The following is a 22,036-nucleotide window of genomic DNA, read 5'->3' as shown; positions in this document are numbered from 1 at the left end:
AACCATCCATCCTTTGGTTTTTGTGCCCCCCCTTTTTTATAAGCTTGTCCCTCTCTTTTGGTAGGAGGGAGTTAAGAACAAAATATGTTCTGTAGAATCAGAGGAGCTGTAGGCCAGACTCTGGGCCACTGAGTCAGCCATGGCATTGCCTAAGGCCACTAGGTCCTTGGAGGATTGATGTCCCTGACTGTGAATAATGGCTACTTCTGCAGGGAGCTAGAAAGCCTCCAAGAGGATTGCAATAAGGGGTCCGTTAACTATGGGAACTAGCATTGCAGGGTTTAGGGCAGGACTGGAGGCCAAAGTAATTTGGGAGTTTTTTAGAAACAGTAAGAAAAAAACCTGGTCTCGTGAAGGGCCAAGGAGAGAGAGGAGTGTCTCAGAAGGTCTGAAAGGTGATGGATGAAATATACCATGATTGGCCTGCAAGGCCTCCCAAGTGAGTTCAGTTGCTGCTGCCAGGGCTCTCAGGCATGGCTGCCATCCACAGACAGTGAGGCCCAGCTGTTAGGATAAAACAGGAACAGTCCAATTCAAATGCCCAGCCTGTTAGGTTAGAACTCCTGTGGCTACTTCTGACCTCTTTGTGGGATCTGGAAGAGCAAGAGCAGGGGCTGCTAGAAGGGCATCTCACAGTAGAGAGAAGTGGTGGCAGACAATAGCCGAGTGGGTAAGAGGCCCAGTAGGGGTCTTTTTGGCTGCCTGGTATAGAGGCTTGGCTGTAATGGCAAAGTTGTTAGAGATCTAATGGCAGAAGAACCCTAGCAGGCCCAAAAATGAGAGGATTTGAACCCTTGTGGTTGGGAGTTGTAAATCCCACAGGGCCTGGACCCAGTCAGAGGTGAGGGTCTTAAACCCCAGGCTAAGTTGAACACCCAAATATACCACTGTAAGAGAGCACAGCTGAGTCTTAGTTGGTGAGACTCAATATCTCAAGGATCGGAGGAAGTTCGGGAATACAGAAGTGGCATGTTGAGACAAAGGCAATGTAGGACTGCAGAGAAGGAGATCATCAATGTACTGAAGGTCAAAGGATCTGGGTCAAAGTCATAGCTTGGCCAAAAAAAATCGTGGCTGTCCTGAAAACCTTGATGGACAATAGTCCGTGTAACCTAGCTGGAGGACAGGCATTCAGGGTCCTCCCAGGTGGAGGCAAAGAGGAAGTATGTCTGAGTGTAAAGGGACAGTAAAGAAGACATCTTTTAGGTTCAGAATAGTAAAGTAGGAGGCGGAAGAAGGAATATTAGACAGGAGATTAGATGGGTTGTTAACCAGTAGGTGAACTGGAATAACTGCCTCATTTATGAGTCAGAGGTCTTGAACCAAGTGGTAACTTCCAGAGGGCTTACACACAGGAAAGCTTGGAGTGTTGCAGGGTGAGTCGATAGGAATCAAAAGTCCTTGAGATAGGAGATGGGTGATAATAGGCTTAAGGCCACAGCAGTGGATTTCAGAAATAGAAAACGGGGTCTGGAAGGGAAGGATGAAGGTCTTTAAAGCAAACTAGAACTGGCTGGTGGTGAGTAGCAACCATAGGAGTGGAAGTGTCCCATACTTGGGGATCTACTGCATCAGGGAGAGTAGGGACAGAACAGTCTGGGGTAGGAATCTATGAGTCTGTTAAAGTGAAAAGAAAGAGCAAATCAGGAGAGTGTGTGTGGGCCAAAGTGAGTGTGGCCCCAATGCAGTTGATAATATCTCAACCAGTAGAGGTGCAGGGCAAACAGGTATAACTAGAAAAAAATAAGAGAAGAATTCTTGCAAGGCAGTGGCAAAATTTTAAGTGGGAGGAACGGGTTCCGTCTACCCCATGACTGAAGTTTGTGAGGGGAACATAAGGCCCACGTGAGATGTAAAGACAAAGTAGGTAGCTCCAATACAAAAGCAATGGACTTACCTGCTACCTGCAGCATCACCCTAGGCTCAGACAGGGCTATGAGAGTCACCAAATCTGGGCTGTGTCAATCCTCCGCAAGGCCGAGAAGTTCAAAGGCTGGCACAGTCTCACTTGCCAATGTTGGTGAGGCTGGATTTTCATGGCATAGCATAAAGGATGATCCCACACAGGGGCATTATGATGTCCAGTGTCCATGTTGCTGGCAGATAGGGCATGGCCTTGTAGATGGAGGCCCAGGGCAATATCATGCCAAATGACCATTAAGACCACATTTGAAGCAGTCTTCAGGTGACGTTCATTAGGCTGAGCTCTGGTGGGATTGAGCCTTGTGGTTGACTTCCCTTGTACCCCTTCTGGGGGTCTTGGTGGCCTCAGGGCAGCTGCTAGGCCTCGGTCTTAGAGCATTGCTGCCTGTTGTAGCCTTGTCTATCAGGAAGACTCAGCTGTTTCTTTTCAGACATTAGACTTTAAAGGCTATTTGTAGAAATAGGAGCAACGGGCCTCTTCCTGCCACCCAGCTAGCTTTACCCGAAATAATTACATGGAAACTGTATTCTTTTAAACACTGCTTGGCCCATTAGTTTAAGCCTCTTATTGGCTAACTCTCACATCTTGATAACCCGTTTCTATTAATCTGTGTACCACCATGAGGTGGTGTCTTACCGGAAAGGATCTTAACCTGCATCCATCTCAGAGAGGAGAGCTATGGCGTCTAACTCACTTTCCTTCTTCCCAGCATTCTGCCTATCTAAATTCTGCCCTACCAGGCCAAGCAGTTTTCTTTATTAATTAACCAATGAAAGCAACAGATCGATAGATGTCCCACCTACATCAGCCATTTTCACCAATTCTTGTATGAGGGTTTGGGGACCTTCCTCAGCCTTTTAAAAACTTTTTTCTAATATCTGGTACTGACTGAGAAATAAAATAGATAGCCAGGACGGTGGCTACTACTGGGAGGCTGGGTCCAATCTGGTATATTGGACCATGGTCTCTTGTAATCTGTTTTAAAAATGCCTGGGTTTTTGTCAGCTAGGTGTGTGATCTTTTGAAGTTTGTGAAAAGTAACTCCTTTTGATGAGACCATCTCTATACCCTGAAGGAGGCAATGAACCATGATGTCCTACCTCTGTCAGTCATTCTGGCCAGGTTGTTAATCCCAGTGTGGTTCTGTGGCTGGCATGGCAACTTTGCCCACACGGACTGTACTGTCGGCTAGGTGAGTCTGGTCTGCATACTGTCTTGCTGCTGCCTGAATTCTACTTCACTCTTTAGGCGTGAGAGTAGACACCTGAATGACGTAGAAGTCATGCCAGTTTATATCATAGGCCTGGGACAGATAACAAAATTCCTTAATATAAACAGAATAAATAGCAGAGAAGGAACCCAACCACTTTTCTATTTGAGAGAGATCTGGAGGAGAGAATGGAACAGGGACTTTAATAATGCCATCTGCTCCTACTATCTCCCAGAGAGGGCAGAGAAGAGCAGGGTTATGATAAAGAGGAGAAGACTGGAGAGGATTTGGAGGGATCTAGGAAGTAAGTTGAGGTGTGGGGAGTTAGATGCAGTAAGAGGGAGGGAAAGAGGGGAAGGTGGTTAGGGAAAAAGTTGATCTTGAAATTCCGGGGAGGGAGTAGGTAGGGGTGCCTAAGAGGAGGAATGTGGAGAATGTTGTTCCACAGAAGGGTGTTGAGTAGTAAGAGTTTAAAGGAGTGGGGGAGGGGCCAGTGCCTCTGAATGCCTGGTCATAGTGGAACTATCAGGATCCCAATTCCCAGATGGCCGGGAATCTGGAGGCGCTATGACCCTGATGACCAAAATCAGTGCTGCAAGACACTGGCTACTGAGGGAGAGAGGAGAGTGCAGTGCCCAGAAACTGTGGACTTAGAGAGTTCTGTCCATTTATCCCCATAGCGGCAAAAATTTTCTGGGTCCCCGAGAATGGAAAACTCAAAAGTTCCCTCTGGTGGCCATTATATCCCATTCTCAAGGTCGTATTGAGGCCAAATCTTAGTGCATAGAGAAACTAGCCTTTTGGGACAGATTGTACCAGACAGTTCCAATTTATAAAGATTTTGTAGGAGGCAGCCCAGGGGCAATAATGGATCTGGCTTTAAATTGCAGGAACCCATTTGTTAGCCTATGCCCAATTGTGGGGCTCAAGTCTATCACAGTATGTCCACTGGGACAACCCTTGAGCCTAAAACAGGGTTGTGATAATTGAGTGGTAGGCGTCCCTGGCTCTGCAATTTCACCTCTGCTAAGCCTGACTCAGCCGCTTGGATTGGACTTTCACAGCGCTATTGCGATCTCAGTGAAAAGCTTGAAAATTGACAAAATTAAATATGAATGGGTGTTACAAACTCTAAGAGCATAAGGAAAAGGGGGGGTACTCATCGAGTAGAAGCCTACATAGCCTGGAAGCCAATTTTAGCTGGTGGAGGTGGGTGCAATAAGGACATTTCCCAACACATGGCCTTGAGCCTGGATGAAAAAGAGCACCACTCCCACCCCCACCCCAGTGGGACCTTCAAAAATGTTAGGAATATTCCTAAAAACGACCCTTTCCATCCACGCAAATAATTCCAATCAGACCAAATCAAACCAAATTAAAAGATTTCCAAGTTTAATCTGTACTCGGGTGACCCAGGGAGGGGCAACAGAAAGCCAACAAAACCACGAGGGAAGACCGGGTGTTTCTTTTCTGGGGAGCAGTTTAAATAGCCTGTGGGAGTGGCCTTGACCCTTTGTGGGAGGGGAGCTTCCAAAGATGGAGGCCAGGGGCTGAGATTACAGCAGAAACAGAATAAAAATAAAAATTTAGTTTCAAATAGAATTGACTGAATTGGATCAAGATAATTGGAATTTCTACCAATAACAGATATCAATCTATAGCTATGCCCTTCATGGTACAAACAAGCATTTTTTGGGATCCTTCCATCAAATTATAACTTAAAACCTCTTAAAAAATTCTCTTCAAAATGATGAGACAAACATTTTCTCTTTATATTCCACTACTATAGCAATTAAAGGCAAAATGAGGTGTAATATAATTGATAATAAATCTTTTGTCTAAAAGTACATTTTTAACCAGAGCAATATAAAGATGGAAATGCCAACAGAGCCTAAAGGAACTGGCAGTTAACTTTTTCCTCCTGAAATCTTTGATATTCCTTTGGACTCTTTAGACACTTATTGCTTTGACCTGAATGAGAGACAAGGGATATATTAAAGATGAGTTGCCCCTTATCCTGGCCAAGAAAACAATGAGGAAAAAAAATTATTTCCCAGACATGGTATATAATCAAGAAAAAAAAAACACTCAAGAAAAAAATTCTATATGTTGGAGGATAAACATCATGCTTCCTGGATCCCAAAGTCTTCTGCTATAAAATGGGATAGGAAATTATAGACTTGCTAGTGACAAAGAATTGTGTTGAAAGTATGGTAGGACACTAAGTATAAAAACACTCTGAAAATTCTACAGTCTGTAAAATACAATTCACTAAACATTTGCTGTGTGCAGGGTATTACACCCAAGAGCTTAAAATTAAATTGCTTGTTTAATGTTTCCAGCAACACCATGAGGCAAAAATTGACTTTGGCAAGGAAACTGAAAACCGGAGCGCTGATGTAATCTGCCCAGGGTAATAGCTGAAGCCTGGAATTTCACACCCATGTTTATACTGCAGAATGTGTATTACAAAAATGACTGTTTCATTCAGAGAGAAGAAAAGAAGGGTAGAGAGAATGAGAGAGTGAGTGAGGACAATCTTCACTGCTCTTGTGAGCAAAGCTAATTCCTGAAAAGTTCAAAGGTCCCACTACACTCATTCTCATTCCTGAGCACTCATCGGAACTATTAACATAGCTTTAAAACAATACTGAAGCCTATATTCTTCTCCAAGGAGCCTCAAGCTCTTTAAAGCTCCCAGGAAATTCTACTGTAGCCAAATGAGTAAATAACACAATAGTGATAACCCAAAAAACATGAAGCCACCAGCTTGCTCAGATATAGGCTCTGAAGATTCCTTTACCATGTAAAATAAAAGGCACACACAATGAGAGAGTGGGGGAAGGGATGAATGGCTAAGAACTGATGGAATTCAATTTTCATCGCTCTATTCTGAATGGCAACTTTCCCAGCAGATACATTACTAGTCATGTCCCAGTCATAAAACATAGAACTCTCATTTCTTCTGCAGCATTATATACTCTGAGTGCTTTTCAGCGTTATTAACCTCCATGATCAAAATAGATTGGAAGGCTGAAAGCCAGAGAAAACCTCTTTATATCTTCTGAATTGCAAAGCCACTCTCTGAAAAAGAAGTCGCCCTGTGTCTGAGTGTTCCTGTTCAATCATACAAGCCAAGAGTTACACAATTTCTCTGTGTGAAAATAGCAGGTTTAAAAAAGACGATGGACCTTGAAAAATAAATGCACTTTAATTAGACTCATTCCTATTAGGATAATAGCATACTTTGTCTGCATAGTGTTTCCTATGATCAAGGCCATCACTGCTTTCTATAGTCATATTTTCCCGATAAAACTAACAACACATGTAACAGGAAACACCCATCATTACTGCTGTTCAGTTTACACTCCCCTCCTATTTAGGTGAATCAAACAATCGACAGAAAACAAGGTCATGTCCTGGTGGGGAAGCTTCAGGAATATAAATATTCCTTCTGCCTCCCAGAAAGTGACTATGGCAGTCTGATAGTACAACCCATTGGATGCTTTCATTCAGATCACAGATATTTGAAGGAAATATGTGACATCTATTAGAGATTGTTCACAGTGGCTACTCCAGAAAAAGAGTCAAGAAGCTAACCAAGTTTACATACCCTAAGAACTTTATGAAAGTCAGTCAATTCCTCCTCTGTTTCTTTTCTTAGTTTCCCATTCCATGAAATATATGCGTTATATATATATACTCATACTGAATTCCTGATATTGCTTTTGGCATGTGAGTAGTGATAAGTGTTGACTCTGTCCAGATAAGTAATATGGAAAATTTGATAAATATTAAGATTAATTTATAGAAGATTTATGTTGTTCATGAGTAAAATTGCATAAATACAAAATTAATAAAACCCATAATCTGACATCAAAGATCAGTAAGTAACTAAAACATTAGATAGAGTTTTTAAACTTTCAAAATATGTTTGATGAATTTCATTTTTCACTGTCTCCTAAAATATATGTCTATCCTCACAGACTCTGGACTGACAGCTGGGGATCCTGTGTGAGGTCAAACTAAGCCCGCTGAATGTGACTGACAGTTATATGGCTTGATCTGTTTTGCTGATAGTAGTGGGGGAGCTGGGCAGTGAGACCAGGACTTAGCCTGGGTGCTTGACCTGGCTTTTTGGAGCCCATTTCCTATGGTGGGATGCCTTGATCTGCCTTGACACAGAGGGTAAGGGCATAGTCCTGCCTCAAGTTGGCATATCAGACTTTGTTCACTACCCAAGAGAGAAGGCCTTAACTCCTCTGAGGAGTGGATGTGGGGAGAAGTGGAGAACAGAGGTTTGGGGAAGGGGAGGAAGGGGGAACTGGGGCTAGTATAGAAAAATAATTTTTTAAAAAATAAAAAATACCTCCCTCCATCCCTAACCCCTGAAAACCCTCTCCTGTGAATCCAGTAACGTCTTTCTAACATGTCTACAAAATTCAGCCCAGCTACCCGCTTCTCCACACTTTTATAGACTCTCCTACCCACAGGCCGTAGGATGCTGGTAAATGTTTAACGATTCATTCTCTGAGAGAAATCCATGCTTGCAATGTTTGCCAATTTCTGACATATAAATACTGTCATCATAGTTGGTTTTAAGCCAGCAGCACGGCACTGCCATGCACATAGCTGCGGCGATGTGAACACTGCCAACTCTCACAATCTGGCATAAACTGGTTACAACCACCTGTAACTCAAGTTCCAAAGGATTCAAAGCCTGCTTCCAGCTTCCCTGGGTACCCATGTGCACATGGCACACAAACACACACACACACACACACACAAGTAAAAAGAAAATAAATCTTTAAAACTAAAGAGTATCACTGTGGCCCCATGCTGAATCAGTTGTCTTTCCAATTGACCTTTGATGAACTTTACTCAGCAGAACCTAATTTGCTCCTTCCCCTTCCGTTAAACATCTATCTCACTCACTCCAATTAACTATAAGCTCCTTGACAGAAGAAACTTTACTAGTTTTTAAATCAAACCTCTAATGTTTGGCACATAGTAAGGATTCGATGAAATTTCAGCTAGCTCGTCATCTTCTGTGGCAAGCCTGCCCACTCTGTAATGATGGGACATTAAAAAGACTGCAACACCTTTTTTCTTCATGCTGTTCTGTTTCTTCTCCACTCCTACCATGGCCCATGAACAGGGAAGTTCAATTACAACTAATTTCTGCTTCATGATGGAATAAACGTCTTGTTACCAGATGTATGTTATGTTTTAGCTCTTCCTGAGTAATGAATTATTTTCCTTAACTAAAAAGATTTCAGTGATTGCTGGCAGCAAGAAAACATCCATGGATAGCCATTTATTGTATAGAAAACATTGTTGAATGTCATAATGTGAATGACTCTTCACTATTTACAAATTCCCTTTGCATCTTAATAATAAAGTATTTTGAAATTCACAGCATTTTAACCTAAAGCTATAATTTATCAAATTTCCTAATTCCAACTTCTCTTCAGCTTAAAACTTCAGGAATCCATCTACATAACTTAACCTCTTTCTTTAATGTTTAGTAGCATAGGCCAACCATATACAGGCAACAAAACTCTGTGCTAACTGTTAAATCTGCTCTCTATAAAAAAAAAGAGCTTTTTTTCTGAGTCACATTATATTTAATATAAGACTTCATCCCTGGCACATGACATAGAAGTCTAACTTTATAGTGAGACTATTTTATAAGAACATTGCCAGTGATAATTACTTCACCTGTTTCCTACTTGCTTGCAAATAAATTAGCTATTTTACATGCATTCTGTTTTTACAACCTTCTATACAGTGAATAAATTAATGATCTAAACAAATGTAGACTTTTTGACGGCAAGAAGTCTTCTTGGTATTTTTTTTTTTTACTTTCCTAAAAGAATGCTGTCAACCAGAGTGTGGTGCAAAGAGACTGAGAAGGTGCAAGCTTTCCAACTTGAATATCTTACTATAAAACTAGCAAAATCCAGGCCAAAGTCTAGGAAGAATTCAAACATGACACGAAATAATGTTCACACAAATGGATTATTTCATATTCAATCATATTGTCTGGATATTTAATTAATAGAACAACTATATTTCTATTGACAGCCTGAGCCTCCTAAGACCCATAGCCTTATTTTCTTCTGGAAGCATGCACCAAAAGGAACTTTGTGTACTTCAGTTTATTGTCAAATATATCTTGTTTCCATTAGGGTCTGAACACACAGACATTCACTATGTCTTTATTGATAATTGTACCTGATTAATTGTACCACAAACTCTTACAGAAGGAGTATTGAGTAGTTTTTTTATTAATTAACATAGTCAAGTTGAGGAAAACAATCTACATGACGGATAGCTTGCATAAAAATAATTAAATCATTAATCTTTTCCACACGATCATGTACACTTTTGCAAGATCAGTCTTTAGAAAAGATTCAACCTGGAAGAGCACGTTTACATATCAATGATGTAGTGATTTCATTTGGACTATCACAGAATTCTTTTGATCGTGCAAATTTTTATTAGGACATAATCAAAAGACAGTCAAGAATTTTGTAATGGCAATCTTTAATACACTTTGTTTAAGCTATCAGGGAATTTAGGGAGAAAGCTGCACTCCAGTTTTTATTTCAGCAAAGAGGCAGCAGTGTAGCTCCAAAGCATACCCAAGCTTCTTCATCCTGAAATATTTTACCTAAGAACAAGGAGCGGTCCTGTGCAATATCAGAAGTATGGAGAGCAGAAGCTGCGAGGCGGGCCACACAGTCTTTCTGAGGACTATAGCATAGAGGGTGGGAAGAGAACCTGGGCTGGGGAATACATAAGCCTGAGAAGCAGTTGTTTAAAACAGCAAGTAAAGAAAGTTCTTTTTTATTAATTTATTTTTTTTTATTGAGAAAAGGAAAAAAAAAAGTATCCGCTTCCTCCCAGCCTCCGCTTTCCCTCCCCCTCCTCCCACCCCTCTCCCCCTCCCCCAAATTCTTCTCCCCCTCCCTCTCCAGTCCATAGAGCAGTCAGGGTTCCCTGCCCTGTGGAAAGTCCAACGTCCGCCCCACTCCGTCCTTGTCTAGGAAGGTGAACAACCAGACTGGCTAGGCTCCCACAAAGCCAGAACATGAAGTAGGGTCAAAATCCCGTGCCAATGTCCTTGGCTTCTCATCAGCCCTCATTGTTCGCCATGTTCAGAGAGTCTGGTTTTATCCCATGCATTTTCAGTCACAGTCCAGCTGGCCTTGGTGCTCCCAATAGATCAGCCCCCTTGTCTCAGTGGGTGGGTGCGCCCCTCGTGGTCCTGACTTCCTTGCTCATCTTCTCCCTCCTTCCGCTCCTCATTGGGACCTTGGGAGCTCAGACCAGTGCTCCAGTGTGGGTCCCTGTCCCCATCTCCATCCATCACCAGATGAAGGTTCTATGGTGGTATGCAAGATATTCGTCAGTATTGCTATAGGATAGGGTCATTTCAGGTTATTTATTAAGGATTTCTGCCTCCTCCCCGCCACCACCTCCCATTTCCCTCCCCCTCCCCCAGATCAAGTCCCTCTCCCTCATCAGCTGGAAGAGCAATAAGGGTTCCCTGACCTGTGGGAAGTCCAAGGACCGCCCACCTCCATCCAGGTTTAGTAAGGTGAGCATCCAAACTGCCTAGGCTCCCCCAAAGCCAGTACGTGCAGTAGGATCAAAAACCCATTGCCATTGTTCTTGAGTTCAGGAAAAAAACACATGTAACTTGCTATTCATTAAGAGCTGGACAGTCCATAACATATGATAAGGTTCAAGAAGGAGTTTTTTAAAGTTGTGAAAGTCCAAACTCTGACTGGCTACTAAAGAGAGGCTGGGCTATTTGGATGCATTCCCAGTTATCTTGTTAAAACAGACACTAGTTAATGAAATATTTGTGGCTCCCAGGAGTTAAAATAAAATATTTAGTTAGGTAAATCATTAGATTGATTGTATACATTCTATGTGACTTGTTCTACTGTTTGCAAAGATTTCCTGAAGAGCAGTCCCATAGTCAAGTGTGTCAGAATCTGGACTCCTACAGTGGCCTGCTTATGTACAGCTGTGTGGTTGTGTAAGAGTCTTTAAACCTTCATGAAATAAGTCTTACACTATTTCTCCAGCCCTCATGTCCTCCATCACATTGTTACTGTGGGAAGTGAGCTAAATTTGGCTTTGTAAACCATAAAGTACTGTGTATATGTGAGTAGTGCATGTTTTAATCATCCAGACAGTTATCGACACCTCATAAGGAAATCAATTGAAGCTACATCATAAAAAATAATTAGTTCTACAAGCCTTCCCATGGGCTACACATAGAGCTCAATGGTAGAGAAGTTGGTTAGTATGCTCTCTGGCCTTAATTGAATCCCCAGTGCCACAAAAGCAGTGTGTAGATGAGTATAAGACAATCTAATGGCTAAAGGATTTTCCCCCCTTGCCTTTGCTTATCTCAACAGCTACCCAAATCTTCAACCTGTCATCAGAAAATCCTGCCTTATCCTTCTCTAAACTCTCTTTCAACTAGATTTAGGAAAGTGTTTTTGATTCTCTTTCTATTATTCATTTCTCAAATAGCAAAACTAATTCAAAAATCAGAAACAATGAACAGGATACCATCCCAGGAATACTTATATACTAATGTTTGTGTTGATGCAGAATATTTCTAGACTAGAACACAGTGATGTGTTATAACTTCTCACTGCTTCATATGAGAACAATATTATATAAGGATTAGGGTTGGAATTTAAACACCTCAAATTAACAAGTATTCTCTTAAATACCTGCTACTTTGTTGGCATTATGACAGATGCAATTGTCAAAGAAATATATGTCCCCTTAGAGAGATCACATATTTGTTCCTGAACAATGACATATGCATCATATGCATAAGAAGTTGCTTGTCCAGTGATTATCTGGCCTCCTTATGTTCACAACATATGGTGCAAAACATGGGAGTCTCAATTATATCTTATAAGTGTTAGGACCTTCAATCGGTCATTTATGCTTTTTGAACTCCTAGCTTCTTAATTTTAAAGTGGAGATTATAAGCTAACACACCTCCCACTGGGGACAATGACATATTCTCTCCTAAAGATATGTAAAGTGCTTGAGCACTAAGCCTTGCACAGAGTAATACACAGGGAATGGAAAATACAATTTACAGCTATCTCTGAGGTTCCACAGAGATCTTTTGGGTGCTACAGCAACTGGGAGCAAGCTTTGTGGCATGAAAACACCAGCTGTTGCAACTTGCACAAAGTCATCCCCAGTGATGTAGGGGATGAGTAGCCAGGGAAAAACCAAATAGTTAACTCATTTCCCAGTGTTCCACCTCAGCTGGCTGTTCAAGATCTGGAAAGCTGCATTTGTTTCAGAGGATACCACATCCCGGATTGTCCCTTGGAGCCACTGCAGCATGTGGCATTTATCTTATCTTCCACAAAGTGTTGTTCTCTTCAAGGATCATTGCTTGTAGAAGCCACATATTAATTTCTTAATATTCTGGCATGTTCTTTCTACTCATAACAGGCTTCCATGTAAGCAGATCACTCTGGGCCTATTAAATATTGTATTTGTTTAACAGTCACTATGTAAACATGCTTTGGAAGGATTATTTTCACTGAGCCCTGTTAGAGGTCACTGCACAGAAGCTCATTACTTTGTTACAAGCCTGTGACTCTTTCATATCCCTCACATAGCAGAGAATGACAAAAAAAAGCCACATTAAATCCTCTAACCATGGAGTGATTTTTATCCAGTCCATACAACCCTTAGGTCTTCTAGAGAACTCCTTCATCTGAATAAGTCAGACATAAACATTTACTTTTCTTTCCCAAAGTAAAATCTGTTTCTATTGTAACTAATATTGTAAAATATTTCAAAAAAAAACCCAGGCAACCCATTTTTGCTTCAAGAGGAATCAGATAACATGTAAAAAAGCAGAAGGATTAAGTAGAGTTTAATTTTTTTATCTCTTAGACACTTATGTTGCTTTTTCTTAAGTTTGTACAAAAAAAAATTTCCCAGCTGAGCTAAAAATGTGGAATGCCCTTCTGTATGCCACAAATATGTGCTGCTTTATTGGTTGATGAATAGTGCTGCTTTGGCCTATGGCAAGGCAAAATATAGCCAGGCGGGAAAGCCAAACTGAAGAGAAGGAGAAAGTCAATGGAGTTGAGGGGGATGCCAGCAGCTGCTGAAGAAGCAAGATGTAAGGTAGCAATCCAGGAGCCTCATGGTAAAATACAAAATAATAGAAATGGTTAATTAAAATTAAGAGCTGGTTAGTAATAAGCCTGAGGCATCTGCCAAATTTTTATAGTTAATATAAGCCTCTGAGTGTTTATTTGTAAACTGGCAGGAGGAAGAGAAAACTCCTTTTACAAGCTAAGATCAAAACTAGCACATTTCACACACTTGAGAATCCAGAAGGTCATTTGCTTAAAAGCTAGACACTAGATTCTTTAAATTTTATATCTACAAAATTTTAAATGATAATTTCAGAAGTCACATTAGGTAATCAATGTAGAACTGCTACAACTAACCACCAGTCTCTTTGTCCACCTTATCAACTTGCCGTGAGCTTCACAACCATTGGGTAAAAGTGAGAACCAGATGTAGTAGTGTATAAGTCAATACTAGCACTCAAGGGAGAACAGAAGATTATGAATTTGAAAACCCTATAATTTCTTCTAAATCATGATGCATCTAAGTCACTGCTGGTACTTGAAGGCAACAAAATTTAAAACTTGCTTGCAAAGAAAATTGGGGTAAAGGAAAGCAGTAGTTAGGAAAAGAGAAATTGAGATATACACAGAAAATTTTTAAACAAATTTGTAAACATATGTACCAAAAGTCTTGGTGTATCAATTAGAAAGTTCATGGGTGAGATGAAGTTGAAAAAAATTAAATCATAGGGGTCACTGCAGGTGTCATGGAGTGTTTTATAACAGAGTATGTGTTGAGTAGGATCTGGACCTGGAGTCATAACTCTATGTTTATTGAAATCAAGTCTTCTAATGTAATTCATTTTATTATGCAGTACTTGAAGAACAGTTTCCATAGGGTGTTGTCTATCTTATAGGAGACTATCTTATAGGAGTGTCTCTTTGAATATTGTGGATAGAATTGGATGTTTTGTGGATGATATTAATAGTGGCCATTAGGATACTGTTTTACAAACTATGGACTCTGGAATTTCCAGACAAGATCTTTGTCGATATCTATGAACAGGTTGTTCAGGAATTGATAAAGTTTTGTGAATTGAGTATTTCCAGGCCACTGAGGTAGACAGTCCCCATCATTATGTTAAAGCTAACACAACTAGAGGGCTGTATTCTTTGGGAAAACCTTCTAGCCTGGTCCTGCTAATTTTGGTGAGGTATATCCAGATGAAAGTAGCCAAGAGAAAAAGGGAATAGTAATTGCCCAGCATTAACTGGGAAAGTCAGTGTGGTGCCTCCATCTTGCCTCATGGCATTGTTGGGACAGGTGTTGAAGTGGAACCAGGAAATGGTTCCTCCTGGTGTGACCATAGATGTGTTTTGAGACAAAACAGCTGTCAAACACGTGAAAGAAGAAGAGTTTACCACACAACTGAGGAGGAATATTAAAATTGGTCAGAAATGCCATGTGGAGTGTGCTCAGTTCCCTCAAAATGGCCAGTATCTCATCACTGGATCTGTTGATGGATGTAATGAAATGGCGAACTTCACTCCTGAAAATATCAGGAAGGATCTTAAGTATCAGTCCCAGGTAACTTCATGATGATTGATTATTCTCTTCTCTGTATGTGTTTCAGCAGAGATACTGAAATGTTAGCACCTAGAGCCCAAGATTGAATTATCAGGTGTGGAAGAGTCAGGATGGACAGAGTTTAACAAGATTTGAAAGGTCAGATAGTAAAAGTGTCACCTGTCTAAGCTTTTCTAAGTAAAGCAGTGAGATCCTTAGTGCATCTTTTGATCAAAGAAAAAGAATTTATGGCTTAACATCTGAGAAAACACCAAAGGAATTTGAATTAATTTCTTCTTTGTTAATGAGGCAACGTTTATACAAGGTGGACTCTACATTATTAGTGCGTCTTCTAGTGGCACTGTGAAGGTATGGACTATGAAGAGCACAGAATGTTCAAATACCTTTAAATCTCTGTATAGTGCTACAGGGACAGATATTACTATCAGTAGCATGACTGTGCTTCCAAAAAATCCATAGCTCTTCATTTCGTGCAACCGATAAAACACAGTGATCATCATGAACATGCAGGGGCAGACTGTCAGAGATTTAGTTCTGGTAATAAAGAAGGTGGTGACTTCATTTGATGTGCCCTCTCCCCCATGGTGAGTCAATCTACTGTATCAAAGAGGACATTGTGCTCTACTGCTTCAGCACAGTCACTGGAAACCTGGAGAAAATTCTAATGGTTCATGAGAATGATGTGAAATTGCACATCACCCACATCAGAAATTGATTACCACCTAGGGTGAAGATGAACTCCTGAAGCTCTGGAAACCCTAACTCAAGCTTTACAATACATGGGAGCATGTATTTAAATGGAGAAATGTTCCTGTGTTGTTTTAGTTTTTCATGTCTGCCTTTGTAAGAAAAGATATTGTCTGAAAATGCCAGAAGAGTAATTTTGTGATAATTTATGTTTAAACAATAGTTACCATTTAAGGCATCTTTTTCCCTTGAGAGAAGGATTCCCTATGTAGCTCTAGCTGTCCTGAAAATCTCTCTTTAGGGCAGGGTGGCCTCCAATTCAAAAAGGTCCAACTAATTCTCAACTGTTGGGATTAACAGCATGAGCCAAGGCATCCTGGCTTCCATTCAAAGCATTTAAAAAGAATTAGGTAATCTGCTTCTAACTGGGTCATTCATTTAAATGTTGCCATTGATCTTATACCAAAATATTTGAAATATTGATATTTCTAGAAGAAAAAGTTTTTATTTGAAAAGCTAATTAAAATCTTAATCCTAGCATAAAACTTGTAAATAAGTCACTCTGCAATATTCCGTAGCTCTGGGTTTTTTTAAAGATTTTAATAAACTTATACCTCTTTAATAAAATTAAAACACAAAATTCCCAAGTTCATAGAGCTAGAAAATAAATCTTGAATGAGTTATTCCAGACCCCAAAAGACAAATCTGGTACGTATGCACTTATATGTAGACATTAGCAGTAAAGTCATTTATAAGCAGGTTACAAATGATATAACCACAGAGGTAAGGTATAGAGTAAGGGACAGGGAAGATAATTGAATGACCCATACAGGTAGATTCACTACATCCTGTCAAACGGTCAAGATATGCAACCATACTTCTGCTTCTTCTTTTGTAATCGGAGGTTTAACCTGGGAAGCGGCTGCCTATAGGATACTTAGTCTAGGATGGCTTCACTGCCTAAACAACAGAATGTTAATGACTTGATGTCTCAATGTTTTGAAGCAATTAACTGTTCAAACTGTCCTTTGTATCATGTTAAAGATGCCTTCTTCCCCCTTTTATATTGAGTATAAAAGTGTATGGGAAATTAAAACAGGCGATTTCTGTATTCACTGGAACTCCCTCCCAATACTATCCTATGTTTCTGTTTTATTATTTTTGTTCGCAACTTCTCATTCTTTACTACATTTTCCGATTCCCATGCCCCTAACATAATAAGTAGTATTTTTTTTCAAAGCTCGGCTCCGATACAAAAGAACCATAATTTTCACAACAGCAACAAGAAGTAGCATGCAAGTATATTTGAAAGTTTTATATATTTTTGTCTATATGTATATGTGGTAAGCCATAATTAGCCAAAAACCGTATTTAACATGTTTCCTCCATAGGCATGATTGAGAGGATAAAAATACTTTGAAATGGAAGTACTATTAACAAAATACATAACATCATAATGGCAGAATGAAGAGGATGAAACGTAGCCTTTAGAGAAGTGTAGAATGCACTCTTCTATATGCATATGTGTAATCTCTTTCACTTCCTCCTTCCCTCCTTTCTTTCCTTGCTCTCTATCTCTTTCTCTCTTCTTTCCTGAAAATCAAGTTGCAAGTAGATTTAAGTTAGGGAACTTCAAGGCCCTGATCAGGTCTAAACCAGGATGGAAAAAATAGGTCACTGCACTGCTTCCAGCATTCCTGAAAGAGCTCTGAGCCTTCCCTCAGCAAGTGCATCTACTTGTATTTCTGACTCTTCCTTTAGGAGGCCCCTCGGGGCTTTGCTTCTTTTATCCCAGAGTATAAAGCCTGGAGCTCTATGGTAATTATTCTTTCTCTATTTCTGTAGTATTTGAGTATTGATATTAACCCTCCCAAACCCATTCTGTCATTAAAGGGGCCTGATGCTGACAGCCAGGAAAATCTACCACCATGAGTCCTTGTTTATCTCAAGATCCAACCATTGAGTATTTATACTAAAAGGATAGAAATATAATGAGTACAAAACTTACAAAACTTAAATTTGCTATGCAGAAAAAGTAGTAGACTTTCTTGATCGTGTTGATGTTGTAAAGGCTCTCCCAGAGTTCAAGGAATTAGACTAAACCCCAATGATTATTTCTGTCCATCTAAAGGAGACTATACATTTATCTTTAAGAACAGAATAATAAAATTTTCCTTAGCTGAACATTTATACAAATAATACCTTATTGACTACATTAATCTGTATTCAAAATTTTGTTCTATTGTAAATTAACACTATTCTTCAAGATTGTCTATGGTTAAGAAGTTTGGATGGGTAGGTGAAGTGCTATATTCAACTCGAGTTAATATGTCATACAAGCAAAAGTGCAGAGCAGAAAAATATCCAATGGAGCACAGGCCTGGCTGGAAATTGAAGAGCTAGGCAGGAAGAAATGATAACTGCCACTCGTATTTTGACATACAAACAGACTTCCCAGAGAAATCTCTTTCCATGAAGAATCTGGGGAATCCGTCAGAGGACCTAGTATCAGGCATGCATTTTAGACATTCTCTGATCAGATATTGCCTTCAAAGGGGCCACAGCCATCCATCAGTTTCTTTCCTTTATTTTATTTCCCTTTTCTACTAATATCTCCTTTCTTAGTCCAAGACTGTATTGATTTCTAAGAGTGATAGAAGAAGCTAACATGATCACCCTGTGTAACAGGACCATTAAAATGAAGATTAAGAAGCCAATCAATTGACAGTTTATGCTGGAGAGGATTTGGAGTAAGGGGAGTACTCCTCCACTGCTGGTGGGAGTACAAACTTGTACAGCCACTTTGGAAATCAGTATGGAAGTTTCTCAGAAATTGGAAATCAATCTACCTCAAGACCCAGCAATACCACTCCTGGGTATATACCTAAAGAATGCAGAATCATACCACAAAGACATTTGCTCAGTTATGTTTATAGCATCACTATTTGTAATAATCAGAACCTGGAAACTACCTAGATGCCCCTCAACCAAAGAATGGATAAAGGAAATGTGGTACATTTACACAATAGAGTGTTACTCAGAGGTTTAAAAAAATGAAATCTTGAAATTTGAGGAAAATGGATGGAAATAGAAAAAAAAAAACATCCTGAGTGAGGTAACCCAGACCCAGAAAGACAAACATGGTATGTACTCACTCATAAGTGGATATTAGATGCAAAACAAAGAATAACCAGGCTAAAATCCACAACCACCAAAAAGCTAGGTAAAAAGGTAGACCCCAAGAGGGACAAACATGGAAGGCTCCAGGAAAGGGAAATATTTAAGATCTCCTGGGAAAATTGGGAAAGGGAGTAAAAGGGAGGGTATGAGGCATAGGAACATGAGAGTTCAAAATGGCTGAGTTGGGAGAAGGTATCTTAATAGAGGGATCCATTATGGGGTTGGCAAGAAATCAGGTGCTAGGGAATTCACAGGAATACACAAAGATAACCCCAGATAATATTCCTAGCAATAGTGGAGAGAGTGTTTGAACTAACCTCCCCTATAATCAGATTAGTGACTACCCTAATTGTCACCATAGAACCTTAATCCAATAACTGAAGGAAGCAGATGCAATGGATCCAAACCAAGCACTTGGGTGAGCTCCTGGAGCTTAGTTGAAGAGAGGGAGGAGAAATCATAGGAACAAGTTGGGTCAAGATCATGTTTGGAAAAAAACCACAGACAGATGACAGATGACCTGAGCTATTGTGAGTTTACAAACTCTGAACTGAGCTGAGGATTCTGAATGGGACCAAACTAAGCCCTCTGAATGTGGGTAACAGTTATGTGCCTTGATCTGTTTGGGGAGGAGCTGGCAATGGGACCAGGACTTACCCTGGGTGCATGAACTGACTTTTGGAGCCCATTCCCTATGGAGGGCTATGAAGCTCAGCCTTGATACAGTGAAGAGGGGATTGGTCTTACCTCAACATGGTATACTAGTCTATGTTGACACCCCGATAATGACCTTACCACTTCTGAGGAGTGGATTGGGGGATGGAGGTAGATAGGAGTTGGGAGAAGGGGAATGCGGGGAAACTGGATCTGGTAGGTAAATTTAAAATAAATAAATACAGTCAATTACTAGCAGTGACACACACCTTTAATTCCAGCACTGGGGAGGCAGAGGAAGAGGCCAGCATGGTCTACAGAGTGAGTTCCAAGACATACAAAGAGAAACACTGTCTTGAAAAAGAAAGAGAGAGAGAAAATGAAAGAAACCAATCAATGAGAAGCAGGAAGAAGAGCTAGTGTGGGGAGGAGAGATCAGAGAAATCTAGGGCAAGCATATTTGTAGCAGCTGACAAATTTATAATCTAGTTGTGGACGAGTCTACAGACATAATGAGTCACAAAACACTCATTAGCTAAGAAGACAAGCATAACCTGTATCAAGTGAAACAGAATTTTAAAATGGATGAAAAAATATTAAGTAAAGGCTTAATATTTTTAAACTGAAATGAGCAGGTGTTGAACATAACTACATTCAATACATCTTCACTGTTCCTAATAATTTTGTCACATGATCGACTAGTATTCTCACCATTTTGCAGATGAAGAAACAAACTAAGAGTTAGTATGTTCTGGACACTAAGCAACTTAATGGCCAATCTAATGGTCAATCTAGTAATTGATATGTCACAGAAATTTTTTCTGATCAAAGGCCTGTAAGGCCAAGTAGCCAAAAATAGTTAAGTTTTCAAAAGGCAGGAGATAGAACAAATGAGAACATCTTTCACTTGGGCAGGGAATAGTCCAACTGCCATCAAGGGGTTATCTGGGCTTTATTTGTAAACACGCCATGCTATAGGACTAAAAAGAGTAGAACAGTGGTGTTTCCACTGTGGTTTAACCTAAAATCCAGAAGCAGAATCCATGAGATCATATCAGAAAGTAAAGCCCAATAGACTCACTGCAATCCTGCTCTAAATTCTGCCTTTCAGAGGATAGAAATAGCTTTCAAGTTTTAATCATCAGACTAAGTATCAGTTACCTTAGGACTTTCCAATAAAGAAGAAATAACGGCTGGCAATCTGACTAGTTTTGTCAATGGGTCTTTGATATAAGACATGTTTTGATTCTCGCGGAAATCCTAGGAGATATATAATAGTGGTTATAATTTCAATCTTGTGGATGAGAAAATGGAGGCTATGAATGATCAAAGTTCTGTCTATAATTATGTTGAAACCTGGATCTTCTACTATCAAAGCCTATGTTATATTGTTAGTTTTTTTTTCCCGCTGCAATTCCTATCAACAACATTCACAGGAAGGGGAGAAGAAAGATAAAAATGTATATTGTGGAGAACATATAATAAATTGATCACATGTTTGAAGAGAAATATGCTTACTTGACAATAAGTCTTTCACCTATTGTATATTCTCTGAATAATTATGGCTTTCGGAAAACTAACTTGCAGAAGAAACTAAAATTCTGCAGTTAATTTTAAACTTGTCCATGCTTCCTACATTTTCACTATTGTCTGGTTCTGATTTTCTATATTTTGTTTCAAAACACTGATTCATTTTAAAACAGGCAAATTCTTTGTGAGTTCTACTCGGCTTCATCTTTCAGCCACTTTTAGAGACTTGAGAAGTTATATTTTAGCTGAAAATTCCAGGGAATTTGGCACATAGGGTCACAGATTGAAGCTTGACAACTGCCCCTGCCTGTCCCCCTTCCAACATACACACACTTTAGAATGGCAAAACTTAGGACAGGATCCAAAAGAATTTGCAAACTTTGCTTCCTGCTCCTGCCTCATATGTTTTGCTCCCATATAAAAGATTAAGCAAGAGCAGAAATTCCAGGATTCTGAAAATAAACTATCAGCTGGGATGACAGAAAACAGATGCTTGTTGAGAGCTCTGTTTCTTAAGGTGTCTGGTGGACACCTGGTTAAAAGATTTTGATGAGGAACAGGAGTGGGGAATAGGAGGTAGGAGAAACAGAGGGAAGAGCCATAAGCTAAACCCTCTTCACGTCCTGGTTTAGAAGCAGCAGCATAGGAAGCTCAGTGATATCATACTCCTTTGCCCTATTGTTCATAGTCAACAAGTAGACTGCTGGTCACTAGCTTGCAATCAAGAAAAGCTAAATTTTGCCATTTTTAATGTTCTAGGTTCAAGAGCTGTCTTCTATCTTTGATCTAACAAGATAGCCAAAAACATGTTGCACTTATTTTGAAAACATAAATTGACCTTGATGTTCTATGTCTAAGATTCAAAATAGTTAAAGTGTCAATGTGTAAACTTCTGTTTCTCTTGCTTAAATAAGGATAGCTGATCCAGAAAATAGTCTCCTAGTAATTCAAATATTTTCAGGTGGCCACACAGGAGATATTGTAGGTATACACAATCCAGTCCTCTCTAATAACTTCCCTCTAACACCAACCTTGATCTCTCAAGATAAAAAATTATGATCTGTAATAAGAACAAATTACAGTCAATCCTCTATTCTGTGAAAAGAGCTATTAAG

At 39.9% G+C, this 22,036-nt stretch overlaps 1 long non-coding RNA gene and 1 pseudogene across 1 annotated transcript in view; both read left to right on the top strand.

Annotated features, from left to right (window-relative positions):
- LOC142833777 (uncharacterized) overlaps nt 1–22,036 on the top strand; it is a 442,137-nt gene that overhangs the window by 293,064 nt on the left and 127,037 nt on the right. The window lies entirely within an intron of this gene.
- On the top strand, nt 14,110–15,632 carry LOC142834193 (WD40 repeat-containing protein SMU1 pseudogene; annotated as a pseudogene).

This window comes from Microtus pennsylvanicus, chromosome 13, assembly GCF_037038515.1.
Source record: "Microtus pennsylvanicus isolate mMicPen1 chromosome 13, mMicPen1.hap1, whole genome shotgun sequence".
NCBI lineage: Eukaryota > Metazoa > Chordata > Mammalia > Rodentia > Cricetidae > Microtus > Microtus pennsylvanicus.
Note: the sequence above shows the minus strand (reverse complement) of the source record. Positions and strands in the feature narration are given on the sequence as shown.